Here is a 24,713-nt window from a genome sequence, read left to right on the forward strand (position 1 = left end):
CGATAATCTGATTGAATCATTGCCACGCAGGTGCAAGGCTTTGTTAGATATTCGAAGTGATCATATGACATATTAAGGAACAATCAGTGTTGTTGCCTTACCTGTTTGTGAGCAGTTCGAGAGCTGCACACATAACCGTCTTGTGTCATGAGCCATGTGAACAAGGTTTTCCGTGCTCCCACACCAGTATGTGCCCCATTTTTCTAGTGTATCTTAAAGCATTCCTTCTTGTATGATATATATGAGTCAACACAAGCTTATTCATACACTATCTTAAGGTCTTGCATGATATTTCAGCTGAACCCCTAATTTTTTGAGCATTGTATATATATATATATATATATATATATAGTGGCGGATCCAGGATATGATCAAGGGAGGGGCTAAACCGTAGTTTGCAGTTTTATCCAGTGTAAAGCAGGAATGAAGCCCATTCTATGCACTGTATACTTGAGTGTGAAGGGGGGCTACAGCCCCCTTGGATCCGCCCCTGTATATATATATATATATATATATATATGATCGATAATGGCGTCGAATCCATACTCGCTGAGATGAACAGAAGATGCCGTTTAAATCCACAAATTCAGCCCCATTAGTACTCTAAGGAGGATGGTGACATGTAAAGATAATTGAAAATTATCGATATTAATGTCAAATTCATAGTTTTGGGGCTCCACAAGGTCATTGATGACAGTTTTGGTGCCCTTTGTGTTTAAAATGAAACGTATTCTCCCCGTGCGAACAACGGATATTCTGCTAGTCTGCAATAATAACTAACGGTAGTTTCACTTAATATATTTTTGTCGCTGCTCAGATTTACTTACTTGTGCGGTATACGTGTTAAAGTAGAATTAAAACCTGTTGCTTTAAGTATCTTTCCGTTAGCGAAATACATTGTATATACAGTAGGACGTCGATAATCCTAACGTCAAAAATCCGAACGCGGTCCCTAGAAGCTTTTTACATTTTGTCTTAACGTTAGCGATAAACAAACAATAGCGTGTCCATCGACGTTATGTGAAGTCAGTGTTTTTACAAAAGTTCATTTATATGTAATTGTTTGTCATGTGTTTTTTTTTATTTTTTCTTAGGCCTATAAGTTTTAAGTGTGACTTACAAGAACAGTATTATTTAGAGTACAAACAAGTTCTTCAGAAACATTAAATGTGAGTAGTCTTACGTACGGTATTGTAATTACCGTATGTACTGAATAACCACTGTATCGACAGAAGAACATACCGTACAGTATATGTAAGCCTAAATGGCATTTTCTTGGTCATTTTCGAAAATCCGAACAATTTGAAAATCCGAATACCTGTGGTCCCAATTAGTTCAGATTTTCGACTTCTCACTATATACGTTGCAGACACGTTACAGCAAGTAAGGTTACTAGCAGGCCAACAAATAGTTTTTATACTATATTTTCCTGTTTTTGCCAATATTTCCGAAAAAAATATTTTTTCTAATGGTTTCAAAATTTCCGGAATTTTACATAGAACAATGAAGATATCTCTATGAAATATGTTTGATTTAACATATTAACTAAAATGATTCTGTGATTAACAAAAATGATGATTCTGATAATACCCAAATTTTCCGTTTTTTCCCCAGCTCGGGAAAACCGTGAGAAAAACTGTTTTTTTTAACCCAAAATTTCCGTTTTTTTCACAGGCCTTCACAACACTAGATTGAATACACAATGCACCGAATACTCCTAACGATGGCGAATGTTAACACCACGACATCGGCAACTATAACTGGCACAATGGCAGAGCGTTGTATTGTCTGGTGAATCCCGATATCTTCTTCATCATGACGATGTGAGGGTGCGAATCCGTCGTGTTCAAAGGGAGCAGCTCCTTGACATCTGTACTGCGGGACGGAGAGAAACTGGCTGCGGCTTAATTATTATCAGGGGAACATTCAGGTAAGCATCCATGTGCCTAGTGGAGCTCGAGCAAGGTACCATGACGGCCGAGGCGTCGCACGCTGCTTGCAGACTACATACACCCCTTCATTACGGCCATGTTTCCCATCGGTAGTGGCATTTTTCGACAATATAATGCACTATGTCACAAGGCCAGGAGTGTGATGGAGTGGTTCGAGGAACACAGGAGCGAGTTCCAAGTGATGTGCTGGCCCCCAAACTCTCCGGATCTGAACCCAATCGATCACATCTGGGATGTGATTGAACGTGACGTGAGGGCGCATCACCCCCTCACCGGAATTTACGGGAATTAGATGACCTGTGTGAGCATATGTGGTGCCAAATCTCTCCAGCGACCCACCGAGGAACATTGCGACCATGCCAAGACGCGTTGCCGTTGTTATTCGTGACAAAAGGTGGACATACTAACAATTAGGTAGGTAGTCATAATGGTCTGGCTGATGTGTGTGTATATTTGAACTCGTATATTTTGTCTCGACTCGAATTTCGAGACGTCTCGACTCGAATTTGAGTCGAGTCGAGACAGAGACTGTCGAGTCGAGACACGAGTCGAGACACGAGTCGAGACAGTAACATATTTTCGAGTCGAGACACAAGTAGAGACAACATTTTCTCGAGACGAGTCGAGACAGGCTTAAATCTCGACTCGACTCGACTCGTGCGCATCCCTATAGGTTGCTCCGGTTTTATAATGGAATCGAATAGAACGTAATCAATTTTTATACAATCCTTTTAATACATGAGAAGCTCACAGAGTTGTCAATTGTGCTGTGTTGTTCTTAAATTGGTGGTTTCCATTCATATATCACTATTCACAATACATCTGTATTATTGCAGGAATGGTTCACTACAATCACATAAATTAGCGTTCCTTATTTAGCGGATATAGATTAGGCTATACATAACATCTATACTGCAACTTTTAGAAACCGTTGAATACACTGCATAGTGCAACTCTCCCCTCCCCTGTCTCACCGCGCTTTCTAAGAAACTGATGTAAACACAATAGCAGCGCAATCCTCCCAAATCCGTACTGCTATCCTGGTCAGGTAATACAACATGTAATTATATGATTAATTCTAAGACTTAGGTATATCGAAGGAGGTATGTAGGGTCATTCTTTAAATTTGGGAATTGTGATAAACAAAATTTTAGTGTGAGATGCGAAATTTGAAACAATACTTTGAACTTTAGTTAAGCTCATAGTCTAAGATCATTGGAGGTGGTTGAATTAACCTTGAGTTTTCAGAAATCTGATAGGTACCTTATTGAATCTTATGACTTATACACGAAAGGCAAAACATACTACAACACTTTGAAATTTAATCACAAGGTGATGTAATCTGACACTGGCAAAGTTATTGTTGATGCAATTTAATTGGTTGATCACTATATTTCATGCAATCTGATTGGTTGATCACTATCTTTCGTGCAATATGATTGGCTGATGATTTTCAAATCTTTGCTGCATTCAGTTTTAAGTTTTGTTTAACATTTCAAAATCTTGGTTTGAACACTTTTGTTCAACATTTTGTACTCACTGATAAATTTGATCAAAACCGTTTATTTGTTAATCGAATAGTTAAACCCGGATAATGTTTGACGGTTAACCGTAAAACGTGAAATTATTTTGGTTGAAGTTTTTGGTATGAAAATGTTTCCTTTGAAACTTTTTGTTTGATTTTTTTTGCCAATTTTTTTTTTGGATTTTTCGTTTCAGAATTTTGTTTGAAATTCTTTTTGACAACTTTTTGTTCATATATATATAACAACATATATAATTACATCATATAATTACATGTTGTAGTTAGGTCTAAATTAGGTCGATTGTTTATCTTAGCAGAACCAACTGTTGTCTAGAAACGTGTTATTTGACAACTTTCATGAATTTTGAAAAAAAAATGAATCTCTGTACAGTACCTCATCAAGGTCAATCACATGGTACATAATGTTGCTTACGTTTATATTTGGCGGGAATAATCAAAACCAATGACGTAATTTCATTTTGACAATTCTCAAATTATCCTACAAAGTTTAAATGTACCAATGTCCTGGACACCTAATCCCACCATAGCAAGAAGTGATATCACAATGGGAGAGTTCTATATATACCTTCAGTAGTGGAAAAACGTACCTTCTGGATCAGTGTCTGTCATTTTTGCGTTTTTTCGCAGAGATTCCTGATAGCAGGTACTCGATTTCGCAGTGTCCCACGATATGCCCTGACCCACGGACCATCCAACCATGCAAAATTGAACACCCTGGAAACTCGTTCTCTTTTATGAGCCCTTTTCAAGGGTGTATACGTTTCCTTTTATGACCACTTTTTTGGGGGTTTATTCGTTCGATTTTATGACCACTTTTTGGGGTGTATTCGTTCTATTTTGTGACCACTTTTTTCAACCCCTATTTTAACATTACAAAAATTACACAGACTATGAATTATAGCAGAGCTGATAAAACAGTATGGCTTACTTTCAACAACTATTAAACACAGCACAAATTACATAAGACTATGAACATAGGAGAGCTAATAAAGAGTATGATTTATTTTTCAACTCCTATTTTAACATAGCAAAAATTACATAAGACTATGAGCACAGAGACTACGAACGCGTATTTTAGCAGCACTCATATGTAACATAGCAAAGACTACTAACATAACAGAGAATAATGGGGAGTATACTCGTTCCCTTTTTCAACCCCAATTTTATCATAGCAGAAATTACACAGACTACGAACACCTATTTCCGCAACCCCTATGTATTCAAAAGTATGGTCTACCACTATTTAACATAGTACAGGTTACATAAGACCATGAACTTATATTACAACCCCTATTTAATACAGCAGAGAATATGAACCTATAATAGGAGTGTATTCGTTCCATTTTTTAAACCCTTATGTAACATAGCAAAGAATTACACAAGCATTCATCAAGTACTAAATGTTCCAAAAGTACTGACCATCGAGGTCAAAGGTCAAATGTTTAAACCCGAATAACTCGTAAACGGAGCCACATATTCAGGTGCTGTTTCAACATTTAGTAACAGGTTATGAACAATTACATGCCCGAAAAGTACTGACAATCGAGGTCAAAGGTCAAATATTTAAGTCATAATAACTCTAAAAGAAGCAACATATTGAGGTGCTGTTTCCACATTTAGAAACAGGTCCTCAAGTACCACACTTTCCGAAAGTGCTAATCATCGACGTCAAAGGTCAAATATTTGAACCCGAATAACTCGTAAACGGAGCCACATATTGAGGTGGTGTTTCCACATTTGAAAACAGGTCATCAACTACTACATGTCCCAAAATTGCTGACCATCGAGGTCAAAGGTCAAATATTAAAACGTGAATCACTCGTAAACGGAGCAACGGATAAATTTGTGACCTACACAATTTTGTACCAAGCGGGAAAAAGTGAAGGAATACATTTAAGTAGCTTAATTATTTTCATTAACAAGAAAAACAAAGGAGATGCCATTTTAACTAGATCAGAATTTCATACCATTTTGTGCTATTTAAATCAACGAAAAGAAATTTGGATGGAGTATTTATTTTTGTACTAACCAGAAAGAAAGCAAAGGTATGCCATTTTAACTAGCTGAGAGTTTTATTTTATCTTGCACTATTTTAGCGGACAAAAGGATAAATTTGAGTGACCTATTCAATTTTGAACCAACAAGAAAAGCCATTTTAACTAGCTCAGAATTTCTGTACCTTTTTGTGCTATGGAAATAAAGAAAGGAATAAATTTTATTGGTCTATTTAGTTATGTATTAACCTAGAAATGGCGAAGGAGGACCATTTTTAAGTAGCTGAGAATTTTATATCATCTTGTGCTATTCAAATAAATGAAGGAATAAATTTGAGTTTTCTTTTTAGTTTTGTACTAACCTAAAAAGGAGAAGGGCCACTTTTTACTAGCTGACAAGAGACATCACCTAATTATCCGGCTCCGATTTCAATGACATTTTTCTAGCTGATAGAGGACATATATATATTATTTGTGATGACAAATTTCTGCCATGGAACATTTTTTCTATTATTTTTTTTAATTTTTACGAGTTGTGATATGGTTATTAGAGATTATTGCAGAAGTCTCTTACTAACCTTTGTAAACGGAGCGTTAATGAAAGGACAACTATATAGATACATATAAGATCTAGGGGAAAGTTGTATGGTAGGTATAACCTTAACGGCAGTCATCTTGAAATCCGCCATTTTGAATTAAGATCAAGTTTTTTAAATCGGAATAGGGCAATATGAATCATAATTTCGTGCTAGAATTTAATCAGGAAGATAATGCTGAAGCCAGTTTTGAGATACATCCATTTGGGGAAAATTACAGTCATTTAATTATTAGCTTCCTAGTGCGATAGTCCCTTACGTCTGCTTCTAACCAGCGTATTAATGATAATAAGTGGATAAAAGCTTTGGTAATACATATTATGCCTAGAGGGTAGTGATACAGTAAGGGTATTCTTGACAGCAGCCATCTTGAACTCCGCCATTTTGAATTATATTTAAGTTTGAGAAAAGAAAACCAAAGCATTTGATACATCACTGTAATAGCAAATTTTCCCAAAAAGCCAATGGTATGCTTATTGTTGTTCTACAGTTAACCAGTATGAAATTAAGACTGCTTCTAATGTGAACCAAATGTCCATTAATCGATCTGTCAAATTGGCAACATTCCTAATTTTCACAGCATGTTTTAAGATTCCAACTGGCACTTTGCAATTGTTGCCATAGCTAATGTTTTCTAAATTTATTACATTTTATTAAGAGTTGCAATTTGTCAGTTCATGAATAGTGTTCAGATAAGCATCCAGCAATCTTTCTGAATTTTGAACACTTGCCGTGTAATTATTAATTTTAAACGAGAATATATGAGGAACCTATGGACGTATGTGACGTAAAGAAATATAAATATAATTATAACAAATTGGTGTTATTCGAACACGAAATTATCAGGAAATGTAGCCTACGTGTTGCGCAAACGACAAACAATAAAACATTGTTAATAAATACAACTTTAAAGGAACAGCAGCAATGATAGAAAATATCAAACAGGCATAATATGACTGTTCCCAAAACATTGTTTGTACCATGAATATAATATAGAAACAGGTAACTTGTTTATAGAGAGATGTAACTTTATTAAGTTCTCGATCAATACTGATTATAAATGTTATAAACATGAATCATCGAAGCAGGGGCGGATCCAGGGGGCGATAGGGGCGATCGCCCCCTGAAGAGGAAACTTTCTTGGAGCCGTTAAAAGTAACAGTTTGACAACCAACGGCGCCCCCAGAAGTTGGTCCTGGATCCGCCCCTGCATCGAAGACAATCGCTAAAAAAATGACTTTTTTGTCTGACTAGCAAACAAATTGCCATACAAAATAAATAAATAAATAAATAATTATACAATAAAGAAATAAATATAAAACAAAACAAAAAACTCTTGATTTACACAACAATCATATTTCGCTTTCCTTTTTGAAGTGAATTTTTATTTGATTTTTCGTCCCATCTACTATACAAGCTACGTCTTTGGTATTACCTGAATGGAAAGTTGGAGATGTTTCGTTGTGGGATGATTCATGTCAGTAAACGAGTTTTTGAAGGGCAGGTATAGGAAATAAATAATTACACGGCAAGTGTTCAAAATTCAGAAAGATTGCTGGATCTTTATCCGAACACTATTCATGAACTGACAAATTTCAACTCTTAAAAATGTGTAATAAATTTAGAAAACATGAGTTATAGCTATAATTGCAAAGTGCCAGTTGAAATCTTAAAACATGCGGTGAAAATTAGGAGTGTTGCCAATTTGAAAGATCGGTTAATGGACGTTTGCTGCACATTAGAAGCAGTCTTAAATTCATACCGGATAACTATATGACAACAATGAGCATACCATTGTCCTTCTGGGAAAATTTGCTATTAAAATGGCATCAAATGCTATGGTTTTCATTTCTCAAACTTCACCTTAATTCAAACTGGTGGATTTCAAGATGGCTCCCGTCAAGAATACCCTTACCGTATCACTACCCTCTAGGCATAATATGTATTATCGAAGCTTTTATCAACTTTTTATCATTAACACGCGGGTTAGAAGCGGACGTAAGGGACTATCGCACGTAGTAAGCGAACAATTAAATGCCTGTAACTTTTCCCCAAATGGATGTATCTCAAAACTAGCTTCACCATTGTCTTCCTGATTAAATGTTAGCCCGAAATTATGTTATGTGTCATATTATCCTATTCCCATTTAAAAAACTTGGCCTTAATTCAAAATGGCGGATTTCAAGATGGCTGCCGTCAAGGTTATACCTACCATACAACTTTCCTCTAGGCCCTATATGTATCTACAGGGTTGTTCATTCATTAACGCTCCGTTTACAAAGGTTAGTAAGGGACTTCTTCAGTAATCTCTAATAATCACATCACAACTCTTAAAAATTATTTTAAACAAATAGAAAACTTGCACCATGGCAAAAATTTCTCTCATCACAAATAATATATATACAGTATATCCTCTATCAGCTTGAAAAATTTCATTGAAATCGGAGCCGGACAATTGGGTAGTCCCTTGTGAGTATTTTATACCATTTTCTACCTATTTAAATAAACAAAGGAATAAATTGGTACTAACCAGATAAAGCAAAAAAGGACTATTTTAACTAGTTCAAAATTTATGTACATTTTGTACTACTCAAATAAACGAAAGAGTAAATTTGGATGTTCTACTTTTTGTACGAACCAGAACAAAAAGATCATTCTAACTAGCTCAGAATTCATGTACCTTTTGTACTACTCAAACGAAAGAATAAATTTTAGTGCCTTATTTACTTTTGATTACGAAATGTCATTTTTAAGTGGCTCAGAATTTTATACCTTTTGTACTATTTAAACAAACGAAGGGATAAATTTGAGTGACCAATTTTGTACTAACAACAAAAAAATGAACGTCCATTTTAAGTAGCTCAGAATTTGTATACAATTTTGTATTATTAAAACAAGCGAAGGGATAAATTTAAGTAGGCTATTTAATTTTGTAACAACCAGAAAAAATCCCAAGAAGACCATTTTAACTATCTGAGTATTGTATACCATTTTGTAGTATTTAAATAAACGAAGGAATAAATTTGCACTAACCAGGACTGGCGGATCCATGTTAGGGGCGGAGGGGGCGACCGCCTCCTAAAGGTCTTTTACTTCCAGCATTTATCGTTCGGAAATACAAATATTCTCTCTTCCCGATCGATCGAATCTCTGTGACAAGCCTAGCGGGGTCTAATCAAAATGTGTGGTACCAAATGGTACTTAATACAGACATATTTGAATCGTGAGTACTTCTGTCCCTAGTTCCTTGAGACGGTTTTATAAGCCGCAAACGAGCGCGAATGATTCATTCGTTGATTGAACAGCTGTAGGAAGAAGGAAAAACAACTCAGTCTTTGAAATAAAAATGTATGACTTTTAAATTATGTCCTGGAGGAAAAAGGATGTAAGGATGGAATTCAAAACACGAAACTTCAATTACCTTTACCTTGAATAAAGAGAAATATAGAATATTCAGTGCTCCTTACCGAGTGCTCTCTGAATCTGAGATGAGACTTTTAGGTTGCTTGATTGATTGATATGTATTTACGTCGTTCGTCAAAAGTGATGCTTTACAGAACGACAACTAGAGTTTAAATTTGGATCTGAACCACTATAGTGCGTTCGATGCTCACTTACCGGGTATTTAACTACAGAGCCTCATGCATCAAAGATGAAAGGTACGTTTGCTAGCTCCTACACCAACAAAGAACTGTGGCTTTTAGCGTTCAACACCGGAAAAAACATGCATTTGACCTTTAATGACATTTCATATAAAAGAAGTCGTCCTGATCTTCGCACAGGCCAAACCACTTAAGATAGATACTTGAAATTCGGACAGTAGGTAAGATTTGTTATCTAGGGAACCACTAAGGAAGGATTTTTGGGATGGGGTGAAAATTATTTTTATTAGATGGTCATCTCTCCGAATCTCTTAAGGTTAGAGACTTGAAATTTGTATTTAGATTCCTCATTTAAACTAATTTGACACGCGTTTCAACATTTTCTGATACTTTAGTAAAATGGGGAAAAGAGGTGTAAAAAAAATGGGGCGAGGATTGCAATTATTATAATCAGATATCAATATCTAAGAATCTTTATAGGTTAGAAACATGGAATTTGGTATATGGACTTCCCATTCAAGCAATTCAATACTATTTCAGTGTTTGTATTTTTATTATTATTATTATTATTATTATTATTATTATTATTATTATTATTATTATTATTATTATTATTATAAGATGCCTATATCTCGAAATCCCTTACGGCTAGAGACATGAAAGTTAATTTGAAATGAAAATGAAATGAAATCTTTGAGTTTTACGTACCAGGTTTATGGCGGTGAGACTAAAGGAGACAGTGATTATGAGAAATGAATGAAATGATAGAGTGAAGAAAGTGAGAGGAAACTGGAGAACCAAGAAAAACCCACGAGTACGGTGTTTGTCCACCAGAAATTCCGCAGTTGCTAGTTTGATTATTCATAAGTAAAGAAACATGTATTAGATCATTTTTTGCCACTTAACGTAGAAGGGCAAGAAATTGATTGGGGGGTTCAGTAAAATGCCTTGCGAGATGTTTGAAATTCTTGACAGCGTTTGTAACATACCATCCTTCTGAGTTCTGAGAAGACGAGGTATGGATGTTTACAAGAAGGAGAAATTGTATATAATTAATTAATATTTCTCTTTATATTAATATTGTTAATATTTTTCAGTATTTAAAACGATTAGTTGAATGTTGTAAAAAGTTTTGTTTTTAGAAAAAAAAAGAGAAAAGAAAAAAGTAGTTAAAAAGTTGAAAGGAATATGTAAGGAGGAATTGACTTTGAATGCTTATGCTGTGACAGCTAGAGAGAAAAAAAGAGTTTAGCTCGTGTTTGTTCGGTGGGCGTGGTTTTCTTGCCGATTCTACCTGGCTCGGTGACTCAAGGTTCCGTTATCTAGTTCCTTGTGGTCAGCCAGAGATGGTGGAGTTGTTGGTTGTTACGTGTTCTTGACTTGCTTATGTGTGGAGTAGGACATGTTGTTGAATACGTCTACGTGGGCAAATCTGAATTCCGTGCCGGAAAAGTTACTATTACTATATATTTTTTTTTGAATTAAGTGAAGTAAAGTATTACGTTTTGTGGAACAAGTTCACAGTTTTTCAAGAAGAAACTGGCAAAGAAAAAGGCTGTTTTTGTGTTTGTGAAAAGTTACAGAGTCAGAGAGGGAAAGTGTGCATTGTGTGCATTTCGCTCTATTAATCGTAGTCAGAGAGTGAATTTGACATACAATTTGTGCCTGTTTCATTACTCCTTATCTTTGTGGAATATTTTTCTTTTTTAAAAAAGAAATTTATCAATTAGAGAATTCTTCTAGTGTTGGGCAATTCTTATTAGAGTCTGAAGTGATTGCTAGTTTAGACCTCTTTTCTTCTGGCAATCCTAAAGATTTGTCCTATGGTGAATCTCTGTAACAACGTTATCAGATGTTTGAATTGGTCAGAATTTTGAAAGTTTGAAGAGCAAAACTTCTGGCACAGAACAAAGAATTGCTAACGTGGTTGGTCATTCGTTAGTCAAAGAGGCCAAATACACAACAAGAGGAAGGAAGTCAGTAGGTAAACCATTAAGTATTCCAAAACTGGGTGAGTTGATACTCTAATTTTTACATAAAGTAGTTGTGTTCGTTGAAAGTGTGGATTGTGCGGTTGTTAGTAGTTTGTCTCCAAAGGGATTAAACACGCGGGCCTTTCTCTCCACTAGTAGTAAAATTCCTCCCAGAAATTGTGGCGATTCTTATTTTTTAATTTGGCCGTAAACATCGAATTAAGATTTGAACCACCTGCGGATCGAGTATTTCAATTAATTATTTTTCTTTTCAGCTATTCAGCAATATATTTAAAAGGAGTGCGAGATTAGATATTTTTCTCGAAAGACAAATATACTCAAATTTTTTCTCGAAAGTTGTCATAAGAATAAAAAGTAACCTTTTTGATCTAGAACTATTTTGTTTGCTATCTTTTTGATTATTAACAATTTAAGAACTGAAAATATTGTCAGAAGTCTATTTAGAAGAAATTTCGATTTTAGAAAGAATTTGCTATTGAGTAGTTGATATTCGTAAAAGTGGACATGAGATTTATCATTCTTAAAAGTCGACTTTTCATGAGAAAAGCAATTATTGACTGTTAATTCTAGTAATAATATTATTGAAATTGAATTGAGAAGATTTGATACTGCTATTAACGCTAAAATTTAATTTTTTTTGGAAAGAATTCAAATTAACCGACACAGAGATATTTTGTTACGATACTTGTTTATTGCACGTTTAATCTGAGTGTATATGCGCTATCCTAACGATTTAGTGCATATACACCACACACCATTGTTAATAAAATTGTTATATTTAAAACTGAAACATTGTGTACATGTTTATTAAGTTTGTGTTTGAGTTGTTTACCTTCCTTAAAAGAGAAATATTGGATCTGCAATTCCAACCAGTACTTGCTGAGTTGATTACGCGATACGGCTCGACTCCCCGCTCCCAAGCTCTCTCTGCCAGGCTTTGTTATCTGAGCCCAGTTTGATAGTTCGTTTCATTTCTGTTTTGTCTTTTTTTATAAACTCTCAATGTGGTTTCGATTAGGCGAGGCTAGGTGGAAGGGGGCGTTACAATTCACAAGGAACTAGATCACGGCTTAAGATTTTTTGTGGTTTTAAAAGAGAGTAAATTTATGGTGGTGTTATGCTTAGAAAATATTCTACATTTTTATTCCACTAATGGTTACAAACTTAAAAGAATAGGAAATATAATTGATTTAGAAAATACTAAATTGCATTTTTGTAATTTATCTTTGACTAATATTCTTGTTAAAATTTTGTTGAGTATTCAGATTCCTCCAGCTTTATCATTCCACTTAAACTTTATTATTGAATCTAAAGATAAGAGTGTTTAGGAGTTTTGATTGCTTTAAATTAAATTTGTTAGTAGGTTTTCATCCTTTACAGTGTTTGTTAATATTTTCCTCCAACATTCCCATTCTACAAATTTTGTAATATTGCTAGGATATTGACATATTGATTGTTAGTTAAGAATATTTATTTGGAATCGAACTTTGAAAATAACTTGACCTATTTAAGATTGAGACAGTCTTTTCCTCTTACATTCTAATTCCACCAAAACAATTTTTTTGTGATTTTGTACAAACTTTAGGAATGTTGTTCAATCATTTGATGAACTATGAGAAAGACTTACAATTTTGTTTAGTTAAATGTTAAATTTCTCATTTTCCTCCAACATTGTTATTCTACTTGGAGTTAATAATATTATTTAACTTATATAAATTTTATTATTTTGAATTATTTAGTAATTTTGAATATAAATTCTGACGTATTGAGGATTCTTTTTCCAAATACTTATAAAAATATATCGCCACTCCGATTTGTGTTGTTGATTTGTGGATCATTAGTTGGTCGATCATTATTGTGGTTTATGAATAATTTCAGATCTCTTCCAAGTTTTTCGTATCAATTTCTAGTTTATGTTCCTAGTAGTATTTGTTATTTAGTATCTTTATATGATCATTTATAAGTATTGTTTATATATTGTGCTGTTTTGCTTTATTTATTATTGTGATATGGACAACATTCAAAGGACGGGCGTACAACCTAATTAAACTAGACGATAACTCAAGAGACATTACAACAATAGTTACTCCAAAAGGTTTATATCGTTATACACGAGTGCCAGTTGGAATTAAAACTGAAAGTAACTTGTTAACTCGCGTTATGAAAAAATAGTTAGGAGATTTGGAAAAGGATGGCATAAAAACGTATTTCGACGATGTATTAATATTTTCAGATACTGTAGAGGAACATAAAGACACGATAAGAAAAGTTTTTGATATATTTAGAGAATACAATGTAACGGTCTCGCCTGATAAGTGTTTATTTTTCTATACTAAGATTAATTACTTAGGTTATGTAGTATCAGGGGACCAAGTGGAAATTGATCCGAAAAGGGTATCAGCAATTAAGAATGTTCCTCCACCAAGGAATCGTAGAGGTCTTATGAAAATTCTCGGGCTTTTTAGTTACTATTCTAAGTTCGCGCCTGAAATGCAAGAACTCATGGGACCCTTAAGTGAACTTAAGTCTGTTAGTAAGAAATTTGAATGGACTTTAGAACCATTGACAACTTAAAGTGTTTATTGGTGGAGAATGTTGTGTTAAAAACTTCTGACCTGAACAAACGGTTTATAGTAAAAGTAGATGGTTCAGGAAAAAGTATTGCTGGGTGTTTGCAACAAGAGAACAGCAAGGGGGAGTATCAACCCGTCGCGTTCTTTAGTAAGAAACTGTCGGAAGCTGACAAACACTGCAGCATTTATGAAATAGAGTTTATTAGTTTAGTCAAGACGATTGCTCGATTCCGGCATTACTTGGTTAAGGAATTCGATGTACTAACGGACAATAAGGCTCCAACATAGGTCTTTAGTAATTCAAAGAGACTAATGAAGTATGGGCCTTTAGTTGAGACCCCTTGTCAATTTGATTTTCAAATTAAGCATGTTAGATCTTCCGATAATTTAGTAGCGGACACATTGACAAGGGTGTACGATCCTTTTGAATTTCGCATTATTGATGGGCCTATGGGATTATCTGCCTTTAAGGAAAATTTAAGGTTAGCTCACATGTGGAGACTTCCTTTAATAAAAGAACCTATCGATGAGTTGCAGAGAGAAGACTCTGAACTTAAAGAAATAATTGAGAAGATCGAGAAGGGTGAGTTAGTTTCGGATATATCCTGAATAAGAAAATTTTGATGAAAAAGACGAACTCGGTAAACAACCCTTACAAGATTGTTATTCCCAAGAATCTAAGACATGTGCCGATTGAGTATTATCATAATGATAAACTTGTTGGCGGCCATTCTGTCATTTTTCGAACGTTAAAGAAACTTTATAAGAGATTTACTTGGTAAAATATGAAACAAGAAGTTACGGAGTTTGTTCGATGCTGTCATCGATGTCAATTGACAAAAGAGGAAAATAAAAAGAAAATGGGACACTTAATCTCCGAATATAATAAGAGAATAGGATCTCACTGGATGATTGACATCATAGGAATATTACCCACCTCTAAAGGCTTTAAATATATACTCATTGGAGTAGATAACGCTAGTAGGTTTGTGGTGTTGGAGAAATTAAGAACTTTAACTTCAGCATCAATCACCGAAAAGCTGATTCATATGTTTAGAAGGATGGGTTTTCCTGAGGCAATATCTACTGACAATGCTTCAGTGTTTATTTCTGAGCATTTCAGGAAGTTTATGTTTTGACTTGGTATAAAGCATATAAAGCTAAGTCCATATCATACGAAAGGAAACATTTCTGAGCGTTTCATCAAGACCTTGAAGGGCTCAATTTGTGCTTATTTTTCAGATAAGCAACACCTTTGGTCTATCCTTATTCCCTATTTACAATATACATTGAATATAAGCGAGCATTCTGGCTTGAAGATGGCTCCAATCAAGATCTTTTACGGACGTCCTACTAACACCCCTTTGGAGAATCGATGGATCATCACAGAGTCAGATATAGAGGGTGAATCAACCCAAGAGCTCTGGTTAAATGCCATTCAGAATATGGAGAAATCGTGGAGTAAAAAAAAGAAGTTAATGGCTCAGAAAAGAAGGGAAGTATCTTTTGGAATCGGAGATAAGATACTAATACGTTCCCATGTAAAGTCATCTTTAAAAGATAAAATAGCTAAGTCTCTCAGTGATAAATGGCTGGGTCCATTTGTAGTCCGTCGTTTCCTGACCCCAAGTACTGTTTTAGTATCGGATGAAGATAATAACTGAAATTCTTTTCGTAGAAGTCATGTATCGGAATTAAAAGTACATAGGGAACCTAGAATGTTGAATTAATAATAATAGAGATGGAAGAGAGATGAAATTAGTTCATCTTTGCTAAGGAAATTATTGAGTGTTAACAATTATTAGTCATTTATTTTAGTGTTGCTATTTAATCTTGTATATAATTTGTATATAGCCTTTGTTAATAGAATAGCTTTGTTATTTGCTTGTCTGAGATTTTCTTGCAATTACTTTCATGGCCATGGAATTATCAATTTTTGGAAAATAGTAAATATACAGATAGAGATCTCTAAATTTTGTAATAGGTTGTAAATAATTTGAGTATATAATTTTTAGTCTAAAGAATTTGAATTAAAGTATTTGTATATAAATATTTAAATTATTCTATTTGTAAATATGTTGATTGACTAATAGTATGTTTTTCTATTTTTTAGATTTTCTCCAAAAAAATATATCTTTGTATATTTTTTTCTTCTAAAGAGGGGCGGTTGTAACATACCATCCTTCTGAGTTTTTTGAAGACGAAGTATGGATGTTTATAAGAAGGAAAAAATGTATATATTTAATTAATATTTCTCTTTATATTAATATTGTTAATATTTTTCAGTATTTAAAACGATTAGTTCAATGTTGTAAAAAGTTTTGCTTTTGGAAAAAAGAAGAGAAAAGAAAAAAGTAGTTAAAAAGTTGAAAGGAATATGTAAGGAGGAATTGACTTTGAATGCTTATGCTATGACAACTAGAGAGAAAAAAGAGTTTAGCTCGTGTTTGTTCGGTGGGCGTGGTTTGTCTTGCCGATTCTACCTGGCTCGGTGACTCAAGGTTCCGTTATCTAGTTCCTTGTGGTCAGCCAGAGATGGTGGAGTTGTTGGTTGTTACGTGTTCTTGACTTGCTTATGTGTGGAGTAGGACATGTTGTTGAATACGTTTACGTGGGCAAATCTGAATTCCGTGCCGGAAAAGTTACTATTACTATATATTCTTTTTGAATTAAGTGAAGTAAAGTATTACGTTTTGTGGAACAAGTTCACAGTTTTTGAAGAAGAAATTGGCAAAGAAAAAGGCTGTTTTTGTGTTTGTGAAAAGTTACAGAGTCAGAGAGGGAAAGTGTTCATTGTATGTGTACCCTCATTTCGCTCTATTAATCGTAGTCAGAGAGTGAATTTGACATACATTTTGTGCCTGTTTCATTACTCCTTATCTTTCTGGAATATTTCTTTTTTCAAAAAAAGAAATTTATTAAGGAGAGAATTCTTGTAGTTTTTGGCAATTCTTATTGGAGTCTGAAGTGATTGCTAGTTTAGACCTCTTTTCTTTTGGCTTAGCTCAATCCATTCCTATATGAAAGACACAGAAGGGAGAACGCGAAATATTGTGCCACATTAGCACGGAGAAACATTTGCTACATTGTGCAAGGCCGTATTCCGAACAAATTGGGGGTCTGGAAGCGAAATCCCACCTTGGCGAATGCTACTATAATATAACTTTATTGTTGTTGTAAGCATAACTATAATTATACATGTTTCTGAATGCTGCTTTTAAGAAATTACCTAATAGAGTGAATTTCCAACACCCTTTTCCTAAACTGGTATAATGCTGTTTTTTCTTTACATACTCAATTATACCACAGCAAAAACGGAGTATTCGGACAAAATATCCTATATGGTGCTCATGGTCCCGAGTTCGATTCTCGGTGAGGATATATTTGAACGAAAAAGGTGATTCGGATTCCACTATAATCAATAAGTGCACGTGTCCTTTAGCCGTCATGTCATTACCATGGAAGGTTAGGCTCAAGCAACAAATTAAAATACCCTATGTATGAGTGAAGTTGGGAGTTTTGTTGAGAAATGAACAATCCCATGGACATCTAACGTCAAAGTTTATGAGTGACTCCCTAACTCCTCGTGAATCCTGGGTTCCATACCAATCATAGAAATGTTTTCTTCACCTTTGATACATCAGAAGATTTTGGTACGATTTATTTAGAAGTAATCTTAACGCGCACTAAAGCAAATTTTGACAAACTGAAATCATGGTGAAATATTGAGTTCCGCAAAACGAAGCGTAACGGAAATCCAACATCTTGCTCTCAGGAAAAGTTCTTCGGATAGCGCCATAGATTAAAGATAATGCTCCCCTCAGAGAGACACTGAAAAAATCGTGGATGGGGTCGACGACCGGAACATACCCTCACATTCAATTGGATAATGAAGTTGAAATGTTTATGTCAAGCTTTACGTTTTCTTGCGATCACTTTAGTGAAACAAAGAAAAGTTATATTTATATGCACAATGGAGGAATGGGAAAGGCTTCGTGGCAGATAACAGATAAATGTCATCGTCAATATAGTACTTTCTTTGTGAAAGTACTGTGAAAGACAGTGCATCTGATATATCGCGGTGACTAAGTGCGAAGTGAATCATGACTCCACCACGCCTCCGAAACGAAAGTGCGTATATAATTTAATCTAAAGAAAAATATAGCTTCATTGAAAAACCTTATAAATTCAGGTTACAAAATATAATCTGGGAATCAGGTTTACACCCCCTCAAGCCTCGGATTCATATGTGTCCCATTTTTGCAAATTATAATTTTGGTCATCTTGAGGCTACACTCATCTTCCAGGAAGCGAACCTCCCCCTCTAAACGATACTTCTGGATCCGCTAGTAACCAGAAGGAAAAACGCGGAAAAGGACCATATTAGGTAACTCAAAATTTATGTACCTTTTGTACTACTCCAATAAACAAAAGAGCAAATTTGGGTGTTATACTTTTGTACCAACCAGAAGAAACGAAGATGGATCAGTTTAATTAACTGAGTATTTTATACCTTTTGTAATATTAAACAAGCGAAGAGATAAATTTAAGGGACTATTTTTTGTGCTAACCAGAAGAAGTGAAAAGGGACCAGTTTAACTACCTGGGAATTTTATATCATCTTGTAATATTTAAATAAACGAAGGAATAAATTTGACTGGCTTATTTACTTTTGTATTAACGAGAAAAAGATTAACGTCCATTCTAAGTAGCTCAGAATTTCTATACCATTTTGTACTGTTCAAATAAACAAAAAAACGAAGAATTAACTAGCTCAGAATATATGTTCCTTTTGCACTACTCAAATAAACGAAAGAATAAATTTAGGTGTTCCACTTTTTATACCAACTAGAAAACAATGAAGGTCAATTTTAACTAGCTGAGAATTTTATATCATCTTGTATTATTAAAATAAACAAAAGAATATATTTGAGTGACTTATTCAACTTTGTATCAACGAGAAATGCCACATTTAACTAGCTCAGAATTTCTATATCATTTTGTACTGTTTAAACAAACGAAGGGGTAACTTTGAGTGACCTATTCAATTTTGTACTAACGAAAAATGTCATTTGAACTAGCTCAAAATTTCTGTAACTTTTTGTGCAATTCAAATAAACAAAGGAATAACATTTGAGTAATCTATTTAGTTTTGTACTAACGAGAAGAGCTATTTGAAAACTAGCTCAGAATTTCTGTACTTTTCGTACTACTCAAATAAACGAAGGAATAAATTTGTGCTAACCAGAAGAGGCGAAAAAGTACCATTTTAACTATTAGAACTTCAGGATTTATGTACCTCTTGTACTATACAAAAAAAACGAAAGAATACATTTAGATGTCCTACTTTTTATACCAACGAGAAATGCCGTTTTATTTGGCTCAGAATTTCTGTACCTTTTTGTGCCATTCAAGTAAAGGAACAAATAAATTTGGATGGAATATTTAGAAACAGAAATAGTGAAGAATGAATAAAATTTGAGTGTACTACTTCCTTTTGTACCAACTGGAACAGTAAAGGGCCATTACAGCTTTTGTACTATTCAAATAAACGAAGGAGTACATTGAAATGGCCTACTCAATTTTCTAAGAAGCAGAAAAGGTGAAGAATGTTCATTTTAAATAGCTCAACATTCTGTACCATTTTTACCATTTAAATAAACAGGATAATTTGAGTGGTCTATTTAATTTTGTACAAACCAGAAACAAGCGAACAAGGACCATTTTAACTAACTCAGAATTTTATATCATTGTGTACTACTCAAAGAAACAAGAGAATAAATTTGAGTGGGCTATTTAATTTTGTACCAACCAGAAATCAGCGAAGAAGGTTCATTGTAATTACCTCAGATTTTTGTACCATTTTGGGGTATTTAAATAAGCGAAGGAATAAATTTGAGTGGCCTATTTGGTGTGTCAACCAGAAATAAGATAATTTTAATTAACTCAGCATTTTATACTTTTCTAAGGGATTCAAAAAAAACGAAGGAATAAATTTGAGTGTCCTATTTAGTTGTGGTGCTAGATTTTGTGCTATTTTGTATATTTTGGCACCCAGGGAAAGGGCCATTTTAAAGGTTTTGCAGTCCAATTTTTGTCATGCAAATTTGTAATTCAACTTTTTACAGTATGTTTGCACAAGATTTATGCACTTTTTGTATACCATTCAAAATAAAACGAAGAAAGGCCATTAATTACTGGTACTACATTTTTAAATTCGAATCTTTTAAACCAAGAAAAAGTATTCCGTTTAAATAAACAACACATTGTTGTGGTAAAAGCCTAGGGCCATAGAACTAAATGCTATGCAAGTTGCATTACTAAATAAATTTTAATTGCCTGTCCCGTCACTAAGCAAAACTCATAGTTATATGGTTAATGGACATGCGTTTAGCGAATTAAGTCATACGTTTACCTATACGTTGACCAAATACTAACCAGAACGCTAAAGTCCAAAGTTTCCCGATCACTAACTAAATATTTGAACGTAATCAGATGCCATTGGTTACAGACGAAAAAATATTCAAGTTGAAGATAGTAGGGTCATACATTCAATTTTAACTTAATTCTGTAGAATAGACTCCATAACAATTAGCGATACTAAGGGATAGGGATGAGGACGTACTAGAGAAAACTAATGAAGGACCATGAATTTTGACAATAATAGAAAATAGGAGAAACAGCATGCTGTGCCATTTTGGATCACCATGCGGATAGAGGAAAAGGGAGAAGGAAAACCAAGATAAAACAATTAGATGCAGTTACGAAGATGAGATCATGTCAAAATCAAAATCAGCTCCCCAGGGAAGAGAAAAATTTACAAAGTTCTATCTTCCCAACCATCTATAAAAAGTACTGAATTATTAGCTGTGAACAGTTTTATTCAACTTTCAAAACTATTATTCTCTGCGTTGTTGCAGATATTTAGGCTTCACGGTTGTAATTAAATAATAAAACAAAGAAACGTTACGAATGCGTTACCTAACATTTGTATTGTTGGTATACTGAGGGTCCGCAAATTCGTTCTATATATAACATAGGGCGCCTTACTTATATAGAAGACAAACGGCTATTAACATTATTTTTATTATAATTTCATTAGGCAAAAGCTTTTTATATTGTGCATTTCTTTACATGACGGGAGAGGCAATTAAAATGTATTTAGGAATGCAACTTGTTTAGCATTTTTGTCTATGATCCTAGAGTTTTACCACACACAAAGTATTACAACAATGTGTTGCTTATTTAAACGGAATATTCTTTCTCTTTGCTTTTCTTTTGATTGTTACAAAAAAAAGAACACTCAAATTTAATCCTTCGTTTATTTGTATAGCAAAAAAGGTGTAAAATACTGAGTTAGTTAAAATGGTTCTGCTCCGCCTTTTTTCTGGCTGGTATAAAAAGGACACTTAAATTTATTCTTTCGTTTATTTGAGTAGTACAAAAGGTACAGAAATTCTCAGGTAGTTAAAATGGACTTCCTTCTCATTTTTCTCGTTAATACAAAAGTGAAAAATCCCACAAAATTTATTGATTCTTCACTTTTTCCTGGTTGGTACAAAAGGAAATAGGATACTCAAATTTATTGTCCTTGGTATAAAAGTATAGAAGCCACTCAAATTTATTGATTCGTTTATTTGAGTAGTACAACAGTTACAGAAATTGTTAGTTACTTAAAATGGCCCTTTTTCGCCTTTTTTAGGTTGGTGCTAAAATAAATAATCTACCCAAGTTTATTCTTTCGCTTATTCAAATGGTAAAAAAGGTATAAAATATTTGAGCTGCTTAAAATGGCAATTTTTCGCTTTTTCTGGTGAGTACAAATATATTCTTCGTTTTTTTGAATAGTACAAAAGGTACACAATTTCTGAGCTAGTTAAAATGGACTTTCTTCTCTTTTTCCACGTTAATACAAAAGTAAAGAAGCCCACAAAATTTATTGATTCTTCACTTTTTTCCTGCTTGGTACAAAAGAAAATAGGCTACTCAAATATATTCATTCTTCACGTTTTTCTGCTTGGTACAAAATTGAATAGATCACTCAAATTTATTGCTTCGTTTGCTTGAGTAGCACAAAAATGTATAACATGCTGAGCCAGTTATTATGGAATTTATTCATTTTTTTCTTGGTACAAAATTGAATAGGTCACACAAATTTATCCCTTTGATTGTTTAAATAGTAAAAAAAGGCACAGAAATTCTGAGCTTGTTAAAATTGTCCTTTTTCTTTATTTCTGGTTAGTACACAAATATTCCTTTGTTTATTTAAATAGTACAAAATGGTATAAAATACTCAGCTGGTTAGAATGATCCTTCTTCGCTCTTTCTGGCTAGTACAAATTTATTCCTTCGTTTAATTGAATAGCACAAAAAGGTATAGAAATTCTGAGCTAGTTAAAATGGCATTTATTCGCTTTTATCTGCTTGGTTCACTCCGCATCATAAAACCTGCAACATGAGCATGTTTGCTTATTTTGAAACGGTAAAGTGTTTTGTTCCTAAATAAGTGTGCAGTGGAGGACGCCGAGGTTTTTTTCTGGCGTGATTCCTGCCAGTTAGAAGTCATGTTGATTCTCTGCGCTGTTAGCCGTAGTTTCACAATAAACTTACATGCTCATTTCGCAGGTTTTTGCTGCGGACTGTACAAAATTGAATAAGTCACTCAAATTTATTTCTTCTTTACTTTTCCTGCTTGGCAAAAAATTGAATAGGTCACATAAATTTATCGGTTTTCAAGTTATTAGTGTATAATATTTGACCTTTGACGTCAATGGTCAGTACTTTTGGAACATGTAATAGTTGATGACCTATTACTAAATGTGGAAACACCACCTCATTGCGTTGCTCCGTTTAGGAGTTATTCGGGTTTAAACATTTCACCTTTGACATCAATGGTCAGTACTTTGGGAAAATGTAGCACTTGATGAATGCTTGTGTAATTTTTGTTATGTTACATTGGTGTTGATAAAAGGGAACGAATATACTCCTGCTATCGTTTGATAGTCTTATGTAATAGGGGTTGTAATATATGTTCATAGTCTCATGTAAACAATGTTATGTTAATCAGAGGTTAAAAGAAGATACATCCCTGCTATTGGTTCATTCTCTGCTGTGTAAAATAGGGGTTGAAAAATTAGTCATACTCTTTTATCGGCTCTGCTATGTTACATGGGGTTTGCAAAAGTATTCCATAATTGTGTTCGTAGTCTCTGGATAATTTCTGATTAGAATATGTGTTCATAGTCTTAAGTAATTTTGTCATTTTAAAATAGTGGTTGAAAAAAGATACCAAAAAAGAGAATAAGTACACCCTTATTATGTTAGTAGGTTTACGTATGTTTTCCTGTTACATGAAGGTTGCAGTATTTTATAGTTGTGTTTATAATCTCTGCTATGTACCCTTTCTTTTGTAATTTCTACTATGTTACATAGAGGTTCGAAAATGAGTTGATACTCTCTTATTAGCTTTGATATGTTACATAGTCTTAAGTAATTTTGTTATTATAAAATAGGGTTTGAAAAAAGATACCATAAAAGAAAACAAGTACACCGCTATTATGTTATTAGCCTTTCTGCTGTTATATAAGAGTTGTGGTGTGCCATAGTTGTGTTTATAATCTCTGCTATGTTGCCTTTATTGTGTAATTTCTACTATGTTACATAGGAGTTGGAAAAAAGGAATCGTAAAAGAGAACGATTACACCCTGCTATGCTTGTAGAGTTTCTAGTGTAGTCTCTGCTATGTTAATTGGGGGTTTTAATATATGTTTATAGTCTTAGATAATATCTGCTATGTTAAAATAGGGGTTGAAAAAAGTAGTCATAAAAGAAAACGAGTGCGCCCCTAAAAAGTGGTCATTAAAGAAAACGTTTACACCCTCATAAAAGAGAAGGATTTTTCAGATTGTTTGCATGGTTGAATGGTCCGTGGTTCATGGCACAGCGTAGGACATTCCGAAATCGGGTACCTGCTATCAGGAATCTGCAAAAAAACACAAAAAGGTTCAGATACTGATCCAGAATGTACATTTTTCTACTACTGCGTTCATCACATACACACCACCAATGTGTTTAAGTAATATGAACATGTATGGTTTCATTTAGTATTGCTATTCTCCTAAGTTCGTTTCGGATCGAGCCAACAACAGTTGCTGCGTGCCTCTGTATTATATGTGTCAGAAGCTGCCATGGCTCTATACAATACATATATTCTCTGCAGATCTCTAATCTATGATACTTGTCTCCACGAACAACTAAGCCTACCAGAATTGCAGATTGCAAAATCAGAACACCCGAAAGCAGTAAGGACGAGTACGAGTCGAGTTAGAGGTAATTTACCCGAATCGAATTGCGAGTCAATTAATTGTTTTTGAGGTTAAGTTTGGAGTCGAATCGAGTTTGATATTTAGCTAGTCCGTGCAGCATGTTTTCACTGGTTTTGAAACCATCACCTGGT

The sequence above is a fragment of the Thermobia domestica genome, chromosome 16 (genome assembly GCF_964235325.1).
Source record: "Thermobia domestica chromosome 16, izTheDome1.hap1.1, whole genome shotgun sequence".
In the NCBI taxonomy this organism is placed as follows: Eukaryota; Metazoa; Arthropoda; class Insecta; order Zygentoma; family Lepismatidae; genus Thermobia; species Thermobia domestica.